Source organism: Triticum aestivum, chromosome 2A, assembly GCF_018294505.1.
Source record: "Triticum aestivum cultivar Chinese Spring chromosome 2A, IWGSC CS RefSeq v2.1, whole genome shotgun sequence".
In the NCBI taxonomy this organism is placed as follows: domain Eukaryota; kingdom Viridiplantae; phylum Streptophyta; class Magnoliopsida; order Poales; family Poaceae; genus Triticum; species Triticum aestivum.
The window spans coordinates 15,323,191-15,333,018 of NC_057797.1; the positions used below are offsets into that span (position 1 = coordinate 15,323,191).

General features: G+C 48.7%; 1 pseudogene; it reads right to left on the reverse strand.

Moving 5' to 3' along the window:
- The window catches only part of LOC123191342 (subtilisin-like protease SBT2.4), an 80,557-nt pseudogene that overhangs the window by 8,443 nt on the left and 62,286 nt on the right, over positions 1-9,828 (reverse strand).

Genomic DNA, 9,828 nt, shown 5'->3' on the forward strand with positions numbered 1-9,828 from the left:
GAGGGGAGGAAGGAGTGGCGGAAGCGAGAACCCGCGGCGGCGGCGGCCTGGGAGAGGCGGCGGCGGCGAGCGAGGTGGTGGGAGAGGCGGCGGTGACCAGCGGCGGCGGCGGCCAGAAGGAGGGTGGCGGCGGCGGCGGCTGGTGACGGCGGCGGAGAGAAGCGGCGGCGGCGGCGGCGGCTAGGGTTAGGATCGTGCTGCGATAGATACCATGTAGAAGGACAAGATATGGGCTGTGCAATCTCAATGTATTGATCGGTGCACCAGGCACATATATATAAGTACAGAGGTGGGCCACAACCTCAACTATACAAAGGAAACAGGAGGTGGGCCCTACACACAAATATACACGTACACAATATACTCAACAGTGACGCTTGTTGCTCAGCATCAGGCAACCATCGCCCTTGACCCTGCATCAATCAGTTTGGTGGTGTCTGTTGGCAAGTAGCAGCACATATAGATAACACTTTGATAGCCAATTCCGGAAGATATCATAAAAAAAGAGGAAAAATTAGAAATAAGAGTCGAAAATCAATCTGATCACCAATAGTAATGCACGGAGGTTAGTTTTAAGCAACACATAGCCACATAAGTCAAAGGTTTTGGACAGATACAAGAGGAAATATTGTCACAATTTCTAAGCTGACAATCCATAATTTATTTCACACAGCTGGGTACTGAGCACTCATCATACAAGGGAAAAACAGTGGAAATTCAGTGATACACCAGATTAATCTAAGTCAAAGGTTTTAGACATATACAAGAGGAAACATTGTCACAATTTCTAAGCTGACAATACATAATTTATTTCACACCACTAGGTAGTGAGCAATCATCATACAAGGGAAAAACAGTGGAAGTTCAGTGATACACCAGATTAATCACATTTCCACAGGTCGTTCATGTGTAGCTTTCTGAGGAACATGTAAACAATCTTTGGATTGTCGCAGGTGTTCTTGTGAAGCCCTCCCACTCCGCATTTTGAGCATTTGGCTTTTTTTCCTTTTCTTTTGAGGGAGCTCACCCTTCTGTGGACATGTTGTGCTCTTGTGCCCTGGTTCGCGACATATACTGCGGAAACGTGTTCGTTTGCTTGTACCACATCCTGCAGCAGCATCTAGATGTGCCAGAAACTTACCTTTTTTGCTCTTTGCACCGAGATCACCATATGGAGGCTTGTCTCTGCTGCTGGTTGGTCGACCGGCCTTCCGTTTGCGTTCTGGAGCTACTAAACCAATGAAATTTCCAACTGCGCTACCTCCAGCATCACTCCCGCATACCTTTTGTTGTTCAGGAATGTTAGGAAATATGCAACTTGTATTCCCATGGGGCCATAGGCCAGTATATATACATGTACAGGTGCAGGTAATATGCAGAAAACCCCTTATACAATGGGGTAAAGACAAAAGGCTACATGGCTATATATATATAACTCTAACACCCCCCCCTCAAACTCATGGTGGATACACAACACTGAGTTTGGAGAGATAGAAGCCATGATGTGCTTTAGTTTGGGCCTTCGTAAAGAAATCCGCCAACTGTAACTCGGAAGGCACATACTGAAGAGCAATAACCCGATCCTGCACACCAGCGCGCACATAAAAAGCATTAACACCAATATGCTTGGTGAGCTCATGCTTCACAGGGTCGCGCGCAATGCTAATAGCACCTGTACTGTCAGACAGTAGAAGAGTAGGTGTAGTGACAGAAACACCAAAATCCTGAAGCAACCACCTTAACCAAGTCACCTCCGCTGTTAGAAGAGCCATAGCTCGCAACTCAGCCTCTGCACTTGAACGGGAAACTGCAGTCTGTTTCTTCGTCTTCCAGGCAATGAGAGAACCACCAAGAAAAACACAGTAAGCAGAAAGTGAACGGCGATCAGAGGGATCACTAGCCCACGTAGCATCCGAATAGGCCTGAAGCTGTAATGAACCGGAGCGAGGAAAGAACAGATGGTGAGAGATCGTGCCTCGAAGATATCGAAGAACACGAAGGAGATGACTGTAGTGAACCGAAGTGGGAGCAGAGACAAACTGACTCAGAATATGGACCGGATAAGATATATCCGGTCGAGTGACAGCTAGATAGACAAGACTCCCAACAAGATGACGATAACGCGTCGGATCAGACAAGGGGTCACCATCAGTATCACGGAGGTGAACATTGAGCTCCATGGGAGTCTCAACAGTGCGCTCATCAGTGAGAGCAGCACGAGTAAGAAGATCCTGGATATACTTTTCCTGGGAAATAAAAAAGCCATCAGAGGTAGAAGAGACTTCGATCCCAAGAAAGTAGCGCAGAGGGCCAAGATCAGACATCAGAAACTGCTCACTAAGACGAGCCTTCACAAAGGCAATATACTCAGGGTCGTCGCCAGTAATGATCATGTCATCAACATAGAGAAGAAGAAGAGTCCGACCACGAGCGGAAATGTGGACAAACAACGCTGGATCATGATCACTCGCTGAAAATCCAGCGGCAGTCACCACAGAGGCAAAACGCTCAAACCAGGCGCGAGGGGCTTGCTTAAGGCCATAGAGAGAGCGACGAAGACGACAGACCATGCCATCAGGAACAGAATACCCAGGTGGGGGCTGCATGTATACCTCCTCACGCAGCTCACCATTAAGAAAGGCATTCTTAACATCAAGCTGAGAAACAGACCAATGGCGAATAGAGGCCATAGCGAGAAGTGTGCGGATAGTGGTCATATGGGCCACAGGAGCAAATGTCTCGTCGTAATCACGACCATGCTCCTGCTGAAAACCACGAGCCACGAGACGAGCTTTGTAACGCTCAAGAGAACCATCAGAGCGAGTCTTAACCTTGTAGATCCACTTACAAGTGATGGGACGAACACCGGGAGGAAGAGAAACAAGATCCCACGTGCCGGTGCGCTCAAGAGCAGCAAGCTCCTCTGCCATCGCAAACTGCCATTAAGCATGAACAACAGCATCACGATAAGACGTAGGCTCAAGTACAGCCGAAAGAGCATATCAACTAGGAGAATAGCGGTCGGGGGGAGGGCGAGGCCGAGCCCGAAGACCATAAGTCGACTGGGATGAGGAGGACGACGCACCAGAACTAGACGGCATGTCAGTGGATTTATCCAGAACACGTGGACGACGAGTATAATGAAAAGGAAAGGAGGGAAGAGGTGGAATCACCGGAGGTGGAGACGGGGAATGTAGCGATGATGAAGGTGGAGAAGGGGAAGGTATTGGTGATGAAGGTGGAGATGGGAAATGTGTCGGTGATGAAGGTGAAGAGTCATACGATGAGGGAGGAGAAGAATCTGTAGGAGAGGATGGCGTCGGATCTGCAACAGCAGGACGAGGAATAGGAATACTGGGCACAGAGGGAGGTGTGTCAGAAAAAGTGAGGAAAGAGATATCCTCCACTGAAAAGGTCGAGGAAGATGGACGCGGGTAGAAAGGACGAGACTCATCAAAAGTTACATCCCGAGAAATACGCATCCGACGACCGATAGGATCCCACCAACGGTAGCCCTTATGCTCATCACTATAGCCTAAGAAGACACACTCAACAGACTGAGCGGACAGTTTGGTGCGTTCACGAGGGGCTAGAAGAACATAGCAAACACAACCAAACAAACGAAGCGCCGAGTAATCAGGAGAACGATCAAAGAGACGCTCGAAAGGAACGCCACCCTGCAAAGCAGTGGACGGCTGAAGGTTGATGAGATAGGTGGAAGTGGAAACAGCCTCAGCCCAAAAGTGAGGTGGAAGAGAGGCGGCGATCATCAACGCACGAGCCGTCTCAAGAAGGTGACGATGCTTGCGCTCAGCTACGCCATTCTGAGTATGAGCACCAGGACAAGAGAACTGAGCAAGAGTACCTTGCTCGGCAAGAACTCCACGCAACATCTTGGAAATATACTCTCCAGCAGAGTCAGCACGGAACACACGAATAGGCGTAGAGAACTGCGTGTGAACCATGGCAGCAAAATGCTTATAGATAGATAAGACCTCACTACGAGAAGACATAAAATATATCCATGTGTGCCGAGAGAAATCATCTATGAAGATAATATAGTAGCGATGACCTCCCTTCGAGGCAAAGGGAGCTGGACCCCAAACATCAGAGTGAACAAGGTCAAAAGGACGCTGAGACACGGTCTCGCTATGAGGATAAGGTAACTGGATCTGTTTACCAAGCCGGCAACCCTGACAGTCTAAAGACACACCGCTGGAGACGGATCCAAGAAGGCCTCGTCGAACTAAAGAGGAGAGACGAGAGCCACACAAATGACCAAGGCGATAATGCCACTGCTGAAAAGAGCTGGTAGACAAGGCAACAGAGGCGGAGAGACTGGCGGCGGTAGCAGCGGAGGGAAGGTGAAGCCAGTCAAGCTCCCAGAGACCCTGAGAGTCACGGCGTCGGGGGCCAGCACCAAGGAGAGCACCCGTGTGACGGTCCAGAACAGAACAAGAGTCAAAGTCTAGAATCACCCGACAACCGGAGTCAACAATCTGACCACCAGAAAGGAGTTGCATGGTAAGTCGAGGAACATGAGCAACATCAGGAACATGAAAAGATGAGGTGCTAAGAATGCCTCGACCATTAACCGGGAGGGAGGTACCATCAGCAGTAAGAACATGAATAGGAGAATCAAGAGCACGAATAGAAGACAAGGTGGGTGAATCATGAGTCATATGAAAAGATGCTCCAGTATCAAGAATCCATGGAGATGTACCTGACTGTGTTGAAGGTGGTCTCACAATGCCAGAGGAGTCAGTAGCAGAACCAGCAGAACCCGTCGGTGAAGAACCAGAGTATGCAGCGAGCAAGCACCGAAGGCGCGTAATCTCCTGCTCAGTCAAGAGCTCAACTGAAGAGGTCGACGTAGATGCACCCGGCAATGAAGAGCCGGAGGCGGTCAGCAGACCACGAAGTCCCACAACCTCCTGCTCGGTGAAGTACATAGCTGAAGTAGACGACACAGTAGCACTGGGAGAGGAGCGGCCACCAGGCCCACCACCACCTGTGGAAGCCGCCAGAGGAGGCGACATAGCATAACCAACATCGTCCGTAGAGGCCGGTGAAGGAGACGAGGGCACATGCAGACAAGCCCCAAGCGCCAAAGGAAGACGCGGGTCAATAGAGTCATATGCATCAACACAGCCGATGGGGGCCGCGAGAGGAGCCGGTGTAGAACGATAATCACCGATGAAAGTCGCAGAAGGAGTCGATGTAGAGCGACAATCACCACGTGCGAGAGTCGCCACAGGGGACGATAGCACAGACGGACGAGCACCAAGCACCGAGGAAAGACACATGTGCGAGACGGGGTCAGTATAGCAAACACTGAAAACACCGTCAGGAATCACCTCAGAGCAGGCGGGAGACACCATGTTCTTTTTTTTTTCTTTTTTTTAACAGATCAACAGGCCACAGCTATGAAAAGAATCCTGATGTAGCCCGTGGAGCGAATCAGGTGGCAGGAATTCGGTAGCTGACGGGAGTGCTCGAAACGGGAAACTCCTGGCAGGAGCAGCACGGCTCGGGACGAGCTATCGACGCAACCAGCAGGGCTGGCGGTCGGCAGCGGATGACTGGATCCAACGCGGGCGGGAAGTGGCGGCTGGATCCGATAGGCAGCAGCAGCGACGAGAAGAAGAAGCGGCCAAAGGGGACGAGGCAATCCCGACTCAGACCACCAGGCAGTCGTGGACGGCTGGCAGTAGCTATGGAGGAGCAGCAGAATACCACGTGCTGGGGATATGTGGCGGCAGATGAGGTGGAGCAGCAGCAGCAGGCCACGTGCCTGGTGTATGCAGCAGCCCAGCAGGTTGGAAAGAGGAGCAGCAGCTTCGCAAGAGGCACGTGGGTGGGGAAGACAGCGACAGCCGGCCGGTGAGAGAAGGCAGCGGCGTGCGAGATGAGATTGGATCGGAAAGCACGAGTTGCGCGTGCGAAAAAATAACCCTAAGGCTCTAATACCATGTTAGGAAATATGCAACTTGTATTCCCATGGGGCCATAGGCCAGTATATATACATGTACAGGTGCAGGTAATATGCAGAAAACCCCTTATACAATGGGGTAAAGACAAAAGGCTACATGGCTATATATATATAACTCTAACAAGGAACACACTCAATTTTGTACCTTTTGGCTTGTTGAACTCAATTCTGTGTTCTAAACCCAGACCATCATGCTCAGAAGCTAAAGGGATCAGTTTATACATTGCTGATCTAAGAAGCTCTATTGCAGAATCATATGCAATCTGGTGAGCATCACTAAGTTTTACAACCTTCAAAGCATGAGTATACAGATTTGAATGTCTGAATGTAATGGAGTTAACCGCAATATGGTCTTTCTGTGCGTCTGCCAACTGTTGTGGAAGTATATCTCTTGCATCTTTCGTCCACCTCTAGAGGATGTGCTTTGATGATATTTTCTCTATACCCAAGAAATCAAGAACCTGCAATACAGAATATAACTGAGTATATCTCTTGCATCTTTCGTCCAACTCTAGAGGATGTGCTTTGATGGTATTTTCTCTATACCCAAGAAATCAAGAACCTACAATACAAAATATAACTGATCACCATGTATGGTTTTGAAAATGATGTTGACAGCTAACGCTAAGCATGGAAATCGAGAACAGGTTCAGGAGACACATCTAATACCTGGGAAACAAGTGTGTATTTAATACTAATAGATTGCAGTAGAAGAAAGAAATTATTGTCATCCGAAACAAAGCAAAAAATAATAATCTTAATCAACATTCAAACAACAGATGAACTAACCAGCAAAGAGGCTATTGTCCAAGTTGCACTTGGTGCAACTGAAGTTTACATGTTGAAAATGGGCCAAGAAATTAGCCCGTTAGTTCAATTTTCAAGTGTTCTGAAGATAAAAGCTGCCCATACTGTGAGTGACTAGAATACGCAATCGTATCACCAGTACGCTAAGAATATTGAAAACACATCATCGAGTAACAAAACAGAAAGAAATCACAACAGAAATGAAGCAGCGGGTTGTGTTCATTGTGAGTAAAGAAACTGGACTGATAAGAAGCTTTGGCCACAGACCTGACCAAACTCAACTGAACTAGATCATGTGTTTGTTGTATCCAAACAGAAGGTCTCAGAGACACAACGTGTGCGACTTGTCACTTCATTAGAGTGAGTACAGCTCACATTTCACCGGCGAATCCATGATGAAAAGATTACGGTTGGCTCGTGCATACAAAGCAGCAAATGAAGATGCAGTACTTGTACGGCAAAATGAAGATGCAGTACAAGTGTGTGAGATATTTTACCTGTAAGACATCATCAGCCAAAGAACAACAGAGGTTTCAGAAAAACTTAGCTTGGACACGAAGTGGAGTGGCTCAAGTTTAAATGTAACTCAAACAAGAACCAAGATCAGTGAGAGAAGGAGAAGGGCTCAGGGATGCATTAGCGTTCTACTACACCGTTCCATCACTGGCTAGTGCAGCAAAAGGAAAATAAATATGGTTTCACGGTTTCAGTAGGACATACCTACGGTCAGTAGCACGAAGGGAAATAGTTAAGCATTCAGAATGAATTAACTCAATTTGCACAGGGATGCTTATTTTTTCAGAACAAGGTACTGCAGATGAATGAACAACACAAAAGACTGATCATAAATTCAGAGATCTAAATCGTTCAGATAAGCCTTTAGCGCAGTAGATACCTAGTTAAGCATGACCAAGATGAACACTTCAGTTTCAACATGATTCAATCTCTTTACCTTTTAGTCCAGCCGGGGGCTTGAGGGTCATCCTTTCCAGTTGACTGTTGCGAATCCGTCGCAGAGAAGCTTAATGCTTCACAGCCGTTGTTGCTGGCCAATTGCAGGGTTAGTGGCACATCGCCCACATCTCCCATGCTGGATCGCTGACTGTGTCAGATTAGCCTCTAGCTCACCATCGGGAGTGAAGGCGCCGCGACCAAGATCCGCCAAGGGGAACCTGCAAGAACACTCGGACATACCTAAGTTGGCTACCGCAAAAGAGTCAGAATCACTAGTTTGTCTTCTGCACTAGGAATCACACCTGTCCACCGGATCTGCTAGGAACTCGAATCCATCGCTGCCCTCCTCCGCGGTCGCCATAACCTCTCGGCTTTCTGGAGCGCACCGCAAATCACTCAATTGATAGTTTTTTTTACTCTTCTCGGGGAAACATGTGGTGGGTGCGCATTGTCATTTTTTTCTTTTCCCTTTATGCATACGCCGTTGTCTGCACGGAACGGGTGCCATGTGCCCATCTTGTACCGCGCGCTGACGTTATGTACTAACGGTACACTTCGTTGCCCTGCCGTTACCCTGCGTAGACTTCCCTCAGGCCATATATACGTATGTTCCTGTAGATGTGTATTAATGCCCGAACAGGCCCACCACAGCCGAACTGCTCCATTGGTCCACGTAGCGAGAGCAAACGAGCTCGTCCTCTCTTTCGCCGTTCTCAACTCCTATATGCATGTCTTACCTTGCATGTGGTGCCATTCCGCTGGCGAAGCCATACATTGTGCCACCGACAACCACGGGCACTCCCCTGTTCCCCACGGCAATCGAAGCCACATGGCTACAATAATAATCCACACCACTTATGTCATTGTATTGGTCTCGAGAAATCATGAATGCAGGTTTAACCAAGATGAAGGATCAAAGCAACATCGAAGTCGTTTTTCTTGCACACATTCTTTCCATACCACCAACATTTAGCAGGGTTCGATTATCATAAGGATGACCGAACATAAGATTCAGTTCAACCATAAAAGTCAAGACTCTAAACGCCAGGTCCCACCTAATGTTAATGGGCAATGCACTCTGGTGGGCAGGGCTATCTGGCGGGCGCCCGCCGATCACTTCCGACGGTACAATGCCATAAGTGGAAGCCAAATTACTTCACATCGCCTCGAGATAGCCCTGTCCATGGCACTGATCATGTCAAGTTTTCATTTTGACACTTTCAGAAAATGTAGTACCCGCTTTCAGAAAGTTCTTGCCATAGCTTTTAGAATTTGAACTTTCATATATTTTGAATTTACAGAATTTTGGGACTTCACAAAAGATAAAGAAAAGCTAGTAAGAAGAAACAGGGCGACAAGTGCGTGCGTGTTAGGCCGGGCATTCCTTCAAATCAGAGCTAAACAACCCAACTGAACAGTGAACACTGGCTGAACAACACCGCACATACACATGCCTGCCGTGGCCATGGTGGAAGCTGTAGAGCTTGCGGTACTTGCTTCCGCCTGCGCCGGCCATGGCGCGGCGGAGGATGCCGTCGTGGAGACGCGCCCGCTGTCTCATCATCTTCTTCTTCTCCTGTGCCCGCAGCTCGAGGTCATGGTACCACGTCGCGTTGTCATGCTGCCGCCGTCGCGGTGCCTTCAGGTGCGGCTCGCCGCGCAGCAGCACGAGGTAGATGGCGTTGGCCGGCAGGTTCCCGCCATGATCATCGACGTCGGCGAGCTTGGCAGCAGCTGCTCTCGCCAACGGTGGTGCCGCAAAGAAGATCACGGTGGCCATGATCAGGATCAGATCATGGCAGCACGGCCGAGACATTGCAGGTTAATCTCAGGGTTTGATGCCCGATCGATGGAAAAATGGCAACGGAAGCCAGAGAGAGTGGAGCAAAGATGCCACATTTCCTGCTTCCGTTTTCCACCTTCCGTGTTCTGCCGCGTCATATTTATCTTTTACCAAGTAACCCCTTTTGTAGTTTCTTTTGTATAATATATTCATGGGCTTTGCTACATCTACGTAAAAGGCAAACGTAATCTTACGTGAAAGCTGGCCTCGCAAGACACGATTGGATGAAAAA